Raw genomic sequence first — 14,044 nt, forward strand, 5'->3', positions numbered from 1 at the left:
CCTGCTGCCGGCCACGGGTTCGGCACGGACAAACCCTGCCCTTGCAGGCCGGCGGGACAAAGGCCACCGGACGAGTGGCGCAGGCGGGCAGCTCGGGCGGGCAGCTGCGTGAGCCGCGCCCGGAGCTCCGCTGCCGCCCGGACAGGGCACCAAGCCTTCGCTTCGCTCCGCGGGCTGCGGGCACCCGCCAGGAAGGAGGCAGGGTTTGTTCCCGTGGAGGTTTGTCCTCCCCGGGCGGCACCGTCGGGAGAGCGGGGAGAAGGAAGCGCATCCCCCGACGGCAGGTATTATTCATCTCAAAAGAAAGCCCGGCTACTGTTTGACTTACAAGCATGACTAAAAGGCAAATACCCAAGGAATTCCACTTTCCCCCTTGGGGTCCCTCTTAAAAGGCACAAGCATGACAAAGGACCTGCTAGGTTAGGAAACAGAAGTCGCCTTTGTCTGTAAACCGACACCAAATTACAAAGTACGATTCTGCGGTCCGCTGGAGTAAATTACAAAACAGTTCGCCTCCTGTTTACTTTATCCACAGGGAGCTGTGAAACCCAGCCACGATTTTAAACCGTGTTTGTATAACTTTCTTCTGCTCCTGTTGTTTGCGCTCGGCTCCGCAGCACTTTTGAGCTCCCCTCCAGCCACTCCTCTCTCTCCCGTCTGGAAGAAGAGGCGTCTCTGCCGTCCTCCGGCGGGTCGCACCCGCGGGAGAAGGCGGAAAGCGACCTAAGGCACTGCCTCTCCTACTCAGTCCTCCGATTTGGCCCGTGCTGTCAGCCGTGCCCGCTGTGAGCTGACATGGGCAGACGCGGCGCCGTGCCGTGCTGGGAAAGGTGCAGATTTCCGCGCCACGGGAGCCTTTGAAGCCCGCGATGGGCAGCCGTGCATCTACCTGCCCCGCACAGCCTTCCCAGCACAATCCCCGCCGCTGCGCCAGCCCCGGTGCCTGCGGGGCCCGGGGCCGAGACGCGCGGCCAGGGCTGCTCCGTGCCTTGCCGGGGGGCCCCCCGGGGGCCGCGGGCCGTGCCGGACGCCGACGGCGGCCGGGGATGGGTCCTCAGGCTGTGCCCCTTGCGGCAGCGCCCTTTCCCGAGGGGCGGAGGAGCAGCCCCGGGGCGCTGCACACCCGCCCCGCCCGAGGGCCCGCGGCCCCGGAGCGCCCAGCGCTCGGTCCTGCTTTGCATCACGGCTCTGCGGGCAGGTGCAGGTGCAAGTGCCGCAGTCCCCCGCGCCTGGCCCCCCCAGCCCTCCCTTCCCCCGGGGAAATTTATTAGCGAGGTTAGGGCAGGCTAACCAAACGGCAACTCCGGGCGCAATTTCCCCGGAAGAATGCTTTGATCCTGCCCTCTCTCCGCGCCGTCGAGGGCAGATTGCAATGACAAACGCGGGCGATCCCAGCCGCTTGTTAGGTCAGAGATGTTACCGTTTAATCTGAAACAAACTGCCCCTGCCCGCGCCCCGCCCGCCCGCCCCTTCCTCGCCCTCTCCGGGTCCCGGTGCGCGGGCGGCGCTCCCGCCGTGCCTGCTCAGGCCGCGCCCCGAGCCAGCCCAGAACCGGCCCGGACCCGAGGCGTTCTCCGCCGCGAGTTACCGTGTACTTGCTACAGCGAAGATGCTGACATTTCGCGGGTGATCTCAAATGCGGGAAGTAGGGGAATGGCATAGGGAAGAATATTTTTTAAAAAACCAAACCCACAAAGATATCACCTTTTCCCGTTTTATCTAATCAGTACAAACAGCCAATTTTTTCAGGTTTTTTTTTTTTCATTAAAATGTGGGTTTTATATATATGTATATAAGACTCAATCTGTCTCTTGTAAATAGCATTTAAGCAAACCCTATCACTAAAATAAACCTAGATTTTTAGATTTTAATATTTTCATTCATGACACATACCTTTCTAAACTGATTGTACGTTTTAAATAAGTTTAACTGATTGAACGTTTTAAATAAGCAAGTTTTTCAGTTTGGATTTGGGTTTTATGGGGCTTTGTGTGTTTTTTGTTCTGTTTTAAATGACCATTTAATTTCTGCCTAACAGATGTGTAGGTACAGAGTCAGAGGAGGGATTTCCTGTTATTCCGACATGCCGTTCAAATAAATATAATAAACACATATTATAAGGAGGTAAGAAATGTTGAGGTAATTTATTCACTTTAGCATGATATGTATGATGGTGTTCACACGGGTTCTTTCTTGGATGAGGGAAGAGACGGAAATGTTGACTCTATGTTTAGAAGGCTTGATTTATTATTTTATGATATATATATTACATTATAACTGTACTAAAAAGAATAGAAGGAAAGGTTTCCTCTCAGAAGGCTAGCTAAGAATAGAAAGGAATGAAAAACAAAGGTCTGTGGCTCGGACAGAGAGAGAGAGCCAGCTCTGCCGTGAGTGGTCGCTAAATCTAAACATCTACATAAGACCAATCATAGATCTACCTGTTGCATTCCACAGCAGTAGATATCCATTGTTTACATTTACATTTTGTTTCTGAGGCCTCAGCTTCTCAGAAGAGAAAAAATCCTAAGAAAGGATTTTCACAAAAAGATGTCTACGACAGATATGGAAGAAAATTTTATTGAATGTGACAGTAATATCTCTGCCTTTGTAAGAATGTTTGCTTTGGCAAGGTGGGCAAGGGTTAGCCTTTTTATAGGAAGACTTGCTTAACGTACCAGGATAATCTTCTGTCCTACTAAACTGGAATGATTTCAAAAGCAGCGCAGGTGAACAGAGCAGAACTGCCACTTCTGACACAGCTAGTCAAAGTCTGACAGGCAGTCCAGAGTCTTCAACGGGAGGATTCACACGGACACAGAGAGCTTTGGACTCAGCACGGGGTGCAGCAGCGTTTCCCATTTACAATCCTTCTCACCCCAGCAGCTGAAGGGATGAGCTCCCATGAAGGGAGAGGAATAAACTATAAAAGCAGGGAAGTTTAGCCCTCTGTGGCTGGAGACTCTGCCCGCTCATTGGGGGTGTACCAAGGGGGCACAATTTGGCCTCTGCAAACAGGACCACACAGTCCTGGTAGTCATTCGCTGAAGCAAGAAGAAACATACCTCAGTAAAACAGAGCTGCCTCTTCTGCAGCCTCCAGATTCGTGGCCAGGGGTTATGAGGGCAGACCTAGGTAGAATTTAAGTCAAAACTAGTCCAAACCCATTCCCATCCAATTCTATGCTAAAATTTTGACCTTAAAAAAAAAAAAAAAAAAGGCATGAGGAGTGTATTGCTGTGGCTCGTAAACAAGGCTGACGTTTGGTTTGCTAGCATTTAACAGGCCAGCAGACATTTGGCAGGTCTCTTGCTAAAATGTACTACAAAGTTGGATCAGCTCTCAGCATGAATATCAAGAATCCACTATGCAAGCAGTGAGCACAGCAAATTGTCAAGTCAGCAACTAATATACTTCACTATAATCTTCCCAAATGTCTTAAGTAGTTTGGCAAATCTCTTGTTGCAATAAATTCTAGTGAAGTTTTGGGGTTTCTTCTTTTTTCAACATATGGCCTTAAAAAGTAACTTAGCCAAGACTATTTTTAGAGTCAATGCAAAATTTGCTGGAGATGTTTTCACAAAATTTGTTTGCACTCTGGCAGTTTTATTCAAATGTCAACCAGATGCAGAAAATGTAGAACTTGGGGTTTTATTTTACAGTCCTGGAAAGTAAAGGTCAAGTCTCTGCAATATAAATTGTCTTTTTGATTGCCATATTTTAACAGAACAGCAAAAATTCTTACTAATAAACTGGTTTGTGGTGTTTTGTTTTGTTTTTCTTTTTTCAGGATGCAATATAATCGTATGCAAAATATTTTAAATGCCAATAAGACACCTGCTAAATCAAATAAGTTGGGTAGGCTATGCTGTACTTAGCAGTAAAAATTCCATCATATAATTGCAACTAGCCAGATTGTAGCATTGCAGTCTCTGAACAGCCTTACTGAAATTATTAGGATGACCTGAGGTAGAGGTCAGCATGAAAAACAGCATCAAAATCTGGCAATATATCAGTTAAAACAAGCCAGCCAGCCAGCCAGACTCAGGCCAAATGATCCATGTGGGTATCTAGGCCACACTTATTACACTCTAACTAGTAAGAAAGCTTGTAGAACCATTTTTAGATTGGGCTATTGTACCATACTAATACAAGTATCAGACTCTGGCTCAGTGTGGATCCACTATGGAGCACACAGATGCCTGAGGTGGTAGGGGGAGACGACTTGAATCTCATTACTCACAGCATGGCAGAGTGAATGCAAGACAATTGGGCTCTCTGAAAATTGACAGAAAACACATTGGGCTATATCACCACCTGTGACATTTCCACCAAAGCTCTCAGAATGATTTTACCATCTATCTTTTGGAGAACAAATCCTGAAAATCAGACAAGCTTGTGCTGTAAGTCCACAACCAAGGAGCTCAGTCTATGTGGAACATATGTGGGAGGTACTGAGAACTCTCACTCCTGTGATTCTTGGGCATCAGTTGGGAAAACAGCAAGAGATGTACTCCTAGTATAGCAAACATGATGCTGATGTGTCTCAAACTCCTCTCACAATTAAAAGAAAGCATTTATGGGTGCAGAGTCCCCTCCCACAAGATTTTAGGTGATGTTTGAGGTAGAAGAGCTTTCTGCTACTATACAAATAAAATCAGAGCCCTTTTAAAATTACTTTTTATTTTCTTCTTTTTTGTCTAGTACTTCTGCACATCTTCTGCTTAGTTATTTGAGGCTAGATTCAGCAGGGGAGAATCTGAGAGAATCAGTAAGCATACAGAGGACAGTGATAGAAACGTGTATCTTTAGAATTCTGTAAATAGAACTCTTTCATTGGAGGTGTTTTAAGTACCCCAAACAGACTGGCACACTTGGCCTCTACAACATTCCTGCTAAGTAATTTAGAGAGGGGATGAATATGACTCCTTCCAGCCTTTGTCTCAGCTGCCATCACTGGGACCTCTGGTGTGAGGAGGCAGAGAGACGCAGAGTCCCCAGGCAGGTGCAAAAGAGGACTCCTTTATTGCAAAACTCAGGTCTTTTTAAGTGGTTAGGTTTTTATCAGTTACATACTTCTAAAATACAGCAAACATTATCCAACCAACCACCAAACACAACGATGTGAACACACAATGGTTATACAACTTCTTTTTCTATCTCTAATTCAGTTGAGTCACTCCCAGCAGCCTTTTCTACTTAGCCAAAGTAACAGGAGTGAGCCATGATTTCACAAGGCTTCCTTCTGTAAAGTTTTACCTATCCACAACACTCTGGCTCTTCCCAGAGTCAATACAAATGGGGGCCTGACACCAACATCAGCTTCTGAAGGGGTGGTATTGCCGTGACAGGAGGAGAAGTTGGTGCTAGCTGGACACAGCACCTACTGCTAAGGGACATTTAGGACAATCTCATTTGCTGCTTCTCTTGGCCTGCTATTGGTGCACTCTAGGTTGCAGTGGCTAATTGGTTTTGCACACACTGGCAGAGGTACATATTCCTGATTTTGTGAATTTGTCCCATGGCAGAAGGGAGCTGAACCAAAGTGTCCATTCTTGTTCTGACTTATATCCATGAAGAGGAACACAGGACCTGTAACTGCTTCAAACCCATTTCTTCTCACAAGGGAACCTGTCCATTGACAGGCTTTAATTGGATTATCGGAACAGATCCTGATCATATCTCTGGGCAGAGAGCACCCTTACCAGGCATTTATCACTGTGGCTCAAAACCACATGTCAGATTAATCTGGATGCACAGTTTTCTGAAATTATGAAAGAGAAACCAAGTAGTACATGAAATTATTCATACAGTAGACAGACCATTGATAGCATGGAATTTATGATAAATACATATTTAATAAATTACATGTTTATTATTATAAACACAAATCTAGGTGAAAATCCAAGGCATAAAGTGTTCCCGAAAGGTGTGGCCATTGAGTATTCTGGGATCAAACTTTTCCCTTCATTCCATACAGACACCCCATTGAAATCATTGAGATTAAACGGGCATGAGTCTAACATATTGCAGATGTGTATATACATATTAAGAACATTGGATGCATTGTACTCTAAAATGCTATTTTACTTAAGGTATTTTTTCAACACTTATGATTACTGGCAATAATAAAAGAGACTATCCCACAAAGTGCACTAAGATCATATGACATAGAGAGGACACTGTCATCTACTTCATGATTTAATATCTGTGACACTTAGGCAATTCATGGTCTCTACACATCCAAGATCATATCAACCATGCAAAGTGTCAAACCACTCAGTGCATAAAATGAACCAATTCTAGGAGTAAAGGTCTTTAACCAGCTCTGCTGAAGTCAGTAGAAAACCTCCTGTGCCAGCTGCCAGGGAAATTGGGTAAGGTCCATATTTAATTAATTTTGCCTTAAAAGAGAAAACAACATGCTGATCAGAAATTTTGCCTGTACTGCATGACCGTTACACTGGCAGTATGATCCACAAAACCCTGGGCTTTGAGAGTTTCTTTCCAGGTCTTCTTTGGCTATTCAGCTCATAAAGGAGGTGGGAGGAGCTGCTGTTCCACAGAGCTGGGGCTAAACTTCCTTGCTGTCGTCTTTGTTCTGCACATCTCCATCTCCTCTGTGACTTCCACCCAAGGGATATTTTCTTTAGGGACACTTTCCTAGTCTGTAGGGACAATTTCCATCCTGTAGCAGTCTGCAGCACAGAAACACTAGCATGTCAGACAGAATGTCCATCCAGTTGAACCCATCTGGTTTAACCACATACTAGAGACCTGGATGACACGCAACTGGAGGATGATATATAGCTATAAATTACTAGCTCCCTCTTCTAAATAGCGATGAGAAAACTCTTTCAAATACATTTATGATAGCAAGGTACTCACAAATAACTAGTTCAGGAAAAAAAATCAATCATCTAAAGTTTTTTTCCAAGAAGTAAGAACCCATGAGGATATACCCAAGGCCCGAGTCATTTGTTGTGGTGTACTTACCTGCAAAACTTGGCATCACTCCAACACCATACCAGATTTTCATGCCATAATGATCAAACTAATGCTGTCTATAACCAGCACACCAAATGATGTGCAACAGCAGGAGATACGCCTAGGCTTCAAGTGCTAGTGAGTGAACTCTACTGAGTTCAGAACCATAAAATCCCAACCATGAAACTGTGGAAGTAAACGGCAGCTTGCCCATGACTTCTACAAAGCCAGCCTCCATCCACTTAGGGACAACTGCCACATAAATGTGATAATCTCTTGCTGTCCAGATTCCTTCCAGATTATCTTTGGCTATACATCATTCATCTTTAAAATCAGTGGAATTACCATACATTAAAAAGGGAATTGTGGGGATGTCACTGTCTTTCAGTATAAGAAAAAAAAATTCCTAGGACCTAAAAACAAATGTTCATATAGTCAAGAATTAATTACAATTAAATTTTTATAACTCTTTTTCCAGCCTTTTCTGCTGAGGAACTACTTTGAGCCTGGGACAATCCTGTCCCAGTTAATTGAAATGAAAAGCTTATTGTAAAGTAAAGCTTTACAATAAGCTTTTCATTTCAATTAACTAAAAAAAAAAATAAAAAGAAAGGATGCAAATTAACAAATAAGGTCTTACTTTCATTTGTGCAGGAGCAGAATGTCCCCCCCAACAGACATCACTCCACAAGTCAGGGGCTGCTCTGCCCCTGTTAGGACTGCCTGCCTAGCAGCAGGTAACACACACAGATACTAGCAAAGGCAGCAAACTCATTGTACACTATTTGAGAACTCTGTCCCATGATATACCAGAATAATAATGGACAATAATAAATGAGAGTCCTCAGCTCTCTTCTTTGCCTTAATAGGTCTAGCTGAGTCAGAAACGACCGCGTCTCATTTTTCCAATGTGTACTTTTGTTAGGTCAATAGAGGGACTGTTATAGAGTGGTAATGTGAGCTGGGTAATGTGTGCAGGTTCTGGGGCTTTATTGTGTCCCTGCTATGTTAATTAGTATTAGGAACATGATGGATTGGCAACACATGTATTTTCTGAGTCTTAAACCAGCCCTGAGAGTTTAGCACTCCATTAGTTACACATCACAGGAACTCAGGGATGTTTACTTAAAAAAGTATCACTTACAAGAATGAAACACTCTAATTCATTCCTGATAGGGGCTGCGGGGAGCACCCGCCCAAGATTCAGGTTCTGCAGGACAGTGCACCAGCCCTGTCCAGGGTCACCCTGGGAATCCCACATCAAAACTTTCTCTGAAACATCTCCATGGGGAATGACAGATGGAGAAACACCAGCCTGGACAAGCAGAAGTTTTTTCTCCATGGCTTATCTGGCAGAGAAGATAAGCCCTGGAGAAAAGAGCTGAGAGTTTGGTGAGAGGTATGTAAGACACATCTCTCAGTGCAATTGCTCCACAGAAGAGAAATCAGAGGAATAGACAGGGCTGTTGCGTTCCCCCTGGCAACGGCAGCCCTCTCTCCCCAAGAAATGCTGCCATACCAGTATACCAGCCAGCAAGAGAGATTTCCTCTCTGCAATCTGGAGGTGCAAATCAGCATCAAGGGGACAAAATTCCAAAAGAGCCAAGGAGAAATGGTAGCAAGAGATGCTGAATACAATTTTTCCATAGCCAAATCCAACAAAATGATCTTTCCATGCACCAAATAACATAAAACCTTCAGCTCTGGTCCCTGATGTTGTGCCTCACTAGAAAAAATCTGTGAAGTTTCCTATCCTCCAGTAGTATGGGGGAGGTCACTTGTCTGACATAATTCTTCCAAAGAAGCACTGGTACCTCTAAAAGCGAACAGCCACTCTATCTCTTGTCATGCAGTCTTTCTTCCTCTTTATTCCCCATCCCAATCTCCCTCACCCCAAACCTGGACTGGCAGGCTAAACAAAAAATATTTGTTTTCTTACCATTAATATTAAAAACTCCACCAAAGAAATCTGCAAGTATGGCAACATAAACCAAAAAAAAAAGACATCTTTACCTTTTAGTGAATCAGTCAATAGTCACCAATTCTGTCATTCTGTAGTGCTGATTTTGGCAAATGTCCTAAAACAACTTTGTGTTCTCAATGTATGCATGGGATTATCTTTCACCATCCCTGTTAGAGTGGACAGCAATTACTAATTAGCAGAGTGGGCTATGGTAGAGTAATGGAACTGAGGCTGACCTGATATTTCTCATTGGTCTTTCAGTATGGCTGACAGTAGCTAGAAACCAATGACTTGTGCAGCCCAGCCTTCCAGTAGTAGTAATTGTAGTTGTAATGAGCTGAGATAGCTTTGTGTGTCAAAGCAGGTGTTGCAACCCCAGAAGTGTTAACCCAAGTGGTTGATTGCAATCAGAAAAGGAGCAACAAAATCACTTCCAGATTGTCATTGAACTGTTTTCACTCTATAGACCATGGTTTTATAGTCAGTTGTGTCTGTGTAATTTGACAGAGACAAGTTAAATATTCATACCCATGAATTGGATTTGTGTCTTCCCAGACACATATTCTTATCTATAGAAAAAGCCACTTTCTCCTATGTTCAATTGTCTGTAGGTCAGAATATGTGGCCTAGTGAGGCCAGCACATTTACAATTATCTTGTGAAATTGTCATGGCCTTGGTGATCTTGCCATATTGGCAGTCAAAAATGAGAAGTTTCTTTGAACTTGAAAGCTAAAGTTGGCCACCCTGTATCTTGGTGGATGCAAAAACATATTCAATATATTATTTTAACCAGTTTTTGGTGCAATCATCCTCATCCTCTAAGGACTTCTGTGATTTTTTTGTTGTTGTTTTTGGGGGGGGTTTTGTTGTTTTTGTTGTTTTTGGGGGGGTTTTTTTGTGCATGAAAGAAGGGTTAGCAGTGCTGCTGTCAACAACAACAAAGCTAAGAGGCAATTCAAAAAACAACAGCACCTAAAAAGGTATTTTTCAGATCTGTGTCACACCCTACAGTATACAGTATGCCATCACAGCTTTTTTTGTCTACCACTCAGCTATCAGACCGTGTCAGCATCTGAGCAATAAATAACACCCCCAGGACAAGCCAGATGTGCTGGTATAAATGACCAATTCATTATTGTTACAGAGAAGCCAGATCACCATGTGGCAAGGCACGTGAGCACTGAGATAACTTTGCCACCTCTTAGTACATAAGAATGATCAAAATCAGGAGTAGGACGATCACCTCTCACAGATTGCTCTCGGGCAAAGCCATTCTTGCAGTTGGGCGATGACCCTTCAGCTCCGTAATATTAGGAGTGCAAACTTAGTAACTTGCATCCTGCATCAAACCTTGCACACTGTAATCCCAAAACTTCAGAGCAGCCTCCGAGCAATGCCAAAACACAAACAGGCAAGTGCAATCATAATCCTTCGCAGGATGTTGTGCTCTGCAGTCATTTCCTGCTTCTCACATGTAAAGGTAACAGACACAGCTAAGGAGGCTGAAATGGGCTTTATGGCTTGGCACATCTCTAATAAAACAAGAGCCTTGGTCATACAAAGAAAGGGACAGTTCTGGGATATAAATATTGCAGCACTTTGGAATGGCAAGAGGAACATCTGTTTATTACATTTTCCTGTGTTTTATTTTCAGTTGCCCATGACAAAGAATCAGAACTTTTACCAGCACAAACCATGCTCAGTCATAAACACAGCACTATCCTTTTGAGATATACCTTGAGCATTATAAAGCAACAGCTTTATTATAAGGAAATCACAGAGAGTCAGAAATCAGGACACAGGAAAGACAGTTAGAGAACAGGCCACATTTTATTAAGAAAGTATTTTACTCACAGGTAAGGGGATTTGTTTTGTGTGAACACAGATACTTTAGGCAGCATGAAGGGGAATCTTGAGAAAAGATTCTTGTGGTAAAACAATTTACACTGGAGTTCTTCACAAAATCCCTACAATGATATTAGCCTACTGACACTCATCTCAAGGAATGAATTTTGGTAACATAAACTTTACTCTGTGTTGTATATTAGCTCAATATCACTACTGAACAAGAAAGAGGATGTGTTCCAAAAATGTTATTGTTAATGGGAAAATCAGAAAACACCACACTCAGCAGTGAAGTCCATAAGGAAATTCACTTGAGGCCACATCCAAGGTATTACTATCCTTGGCTTAGTCTTTATTTCATGTGCACCATTGAAAAGTGTTACATAGTGAACTCACTTCACTGTAATGAAATGCTTTTTTATTAATATTCCCTTGATGGGTCTCTGGGTCAGCCAAAGACCTTGGAATGATGCAAACATAAAGCAAAGCAGTCATCAAGTAAAATGAACATCCTAGTCAAACTCAAAACAAACCAGACCAAGATATCTCTATGCAAAAAAAAAAAAAAAAAAAAAAAAGCACTAGCTGACTCTGCCGAGGAGACATGTGAGTTTAGAATTTACACAACTAGCAACTTTGCAAAATCTTGCGCATTGGAGACAGGAAACCAGCTTTTCCACAGAAAATGTCTCATAAAACACTTGTGGCCCGAGGATCCACACAAAAAGAGATTTACAAAGGCAGTGAGGCACTGTGTCTGTGTACTTCTTATTTCCTAAGCATAAAGCACAAGACCCAGAGCAAATTAGGTGAAAACTACTCAATATTACTCTCATCTCTCCCAACACTAAAGACTTGTTAAAGTACATGATAGTAATTGTGTCAATGCAAGGAAAATATCCCAATGCATATTCTTCTCATATTGCAGAAATGCTACTGAACTGGCTGGATTGTTTCTTTTTTTTTCCTCAGCATCTGAAATTACAGTAGGAATTAGCAGAAAAGTAGTGGCAATGGGAAATTCCTATGCTGTTGAGGTGGAGAGCTTAGCTGCAGAGAGATGTAGAAGAAATGTTGAGCTCCCTGCCTCCTGACAGGCCAGCCCCTACATTTATTCCAGACACAGAGACAGTTAAAAGTACAGCAAACCAAACCCATACCACCTGTCCCTCATTCCGAATTGAGACCTTAGCACTGTCAAATAGCAAGGCAGTTAGGATATTTTTAAGGTAAATTCAAGCCTATCAGGAGGACTACTTCATAGACAGGACATAATAGGGACTGTTTGGCATGAAAAGAAAGATAGTCTAAGTAAATCCTACTTCCAGTAGATACACAAGGCATTACCACAGGAGCTTTGTTTTGACTACAAAATGTTTTTCATTTGAGAATGTGAAACAAACTGCTGCATCTGGCATTAGTCCTACTTTCCAGGCAGACTTACAGTTCGTATTGTGATACAGCACACTGAAATAATCTAGTATGAGCTATAACCAAGACAGATCAAGATAATAAGTAGCAAAAAAGAGGCTTGAGATGCCCAAGAGAAAGGTAACTGGTTTACGTCTTTGTATCAAAAAGCAGCTAGCAGCTAGTGGTGCAGAACAGACAGCCTCGGTTGAAAGGGCATACACAACATCCACATATATATTAACATTGCCAGACATCTCTGGACTGACCAGACACTAATTAGCTTTATCCCACTGACATTGTTTAACTGCCTAGAAGCACGGAAAATGTAAAATTTTGTTTACATAGTGAGGAAAAGAATAAGTCTCTAGAATGATAAAGGAGAAAGGAAATATGAAATACCTTGAAACACTGATACACTAGATGAACCAAAGGTTTGTCATATGGCTTTGTCCTCGTTTCAGCTGGGATAGAGTTAATTTTCTTCTCAGGAGCTGGTACAGTGCTCTGGTTTGGATTTAATAGGAGAATAATGATAACATACTGATGTTTTAGTCATTGCTCAGGAGTGCTTAGTGTTAAGTGAGGGACTTTTCAAATTGCTATGCTCTGCCATGGAGCAGGGACACAAGAATATGGGAGGAAGCATAGCTAGGACAGGTGAGCAAAATTGTCCAAGAGATACTCTGCACCACAGAGCGACTTCACTCTCAATATATAAATGGGGAGTAGTTGTCCAAGAGGAGCTGACTGCTGCTGGGGGACAGGTTGGGTATTGGTCAGTGTGTGCTGAGCAACTTTTTCTCTTTGGTTTCATTTCCCTCTCTCCCTATCCTTTCCATTACAAGTGTTATTAGTGTTTTTATCATCATTGTTAGCAGTGATAGTAGTTTGGTTTAGTTCAGTTTAGTTTAGTTTAGTTTAGTTTGAATTTTTGAGCTGTTCTTATCTCAATGTTTAAGGTTCCTTTTTTGTCCTGTTCTCCCTTCTATCTGGGGTCTGGTGGCTGACCAAGTGCCTGTATGCTCTTAATTGACTGTTGGGGTTAAACCACAACAGGCTTCCTAAAGCATTCCTTCTTTATTTGTTGGGCCCACCTCCACAGTCAAATAGGATATCAGAAATACCTTTGACATCTTTGACTTTTTGTGACAGAGGGCTTCAGAGAGAAGCTGTTTGTATGCATGCACATGCATGCAAGGCAAATGGGAACTTGCCGGCTCTCCCACTCTGCCCTGGGGCTCCGTGCCGCCCAGGAGCGGACAGAGGCTGCAGTGAAGCCTTTGCCTGCCGTGGTGCCTGCCTCCTGTTTGAAAAGACAGGTCCGGGGGGGCAGGAGTCCTGGAGACACCCGCCCTGCCACCCGCTGAGCTGAGCCCCAGAGCAGACGGCAAACCGAGCCCTGGCCAAGCTGCCAGAGCCGCGCGGAATCAGGGAGGGACAGACCCGCCCCTCCTCATTATAACATCATCCGGCCACAACGTCATCACCCGGACACAACGTCATCACCCGGACACAACGTCATCACCCGGACACAACGTCACACACAAGCGGCGCGGCTCGGGCCGGGTGGCGCCCGCGGGCCCCCAGCGCCGTGCCCGCGCCGTGCCCGCTCAGTGCCCGCTCTGTGCCCGCTCAGTGCCCGCTCAGTGCCCGCTCCGTGCCCGCTCTGTGTCTGTGCCGTGCCCGCGCCGTGCCCCTTCCGTGCCCGCTCTGTGTCTGTGCCGTGCCCGCGCCGTGCCCGCTCTGTGCCCGCTCCGTGCCCGCTCTGTGTCCGTGCCGTGCCCGCTCCGTGCCCGCTCCGTGCCCGCTCTGTGCCCGCTCTGTGCCCGCTCTGT

This window comes from Agelaius tricolor, unplaced genomic scaffold (genome assembly GCF_023055355.1).
Source record: "Agelaius tricolor isolate 1412-34295 unplaced genomic scaffold, bAgeTri1.0.p SCAF_4, whole genome shotgun sequence".
Lineage (NCBI taxonomy): Eukaryota > Metazoa > Chordata > Aves > Passeriformes > Icteridae > Agelaius > Agelaius tricolor.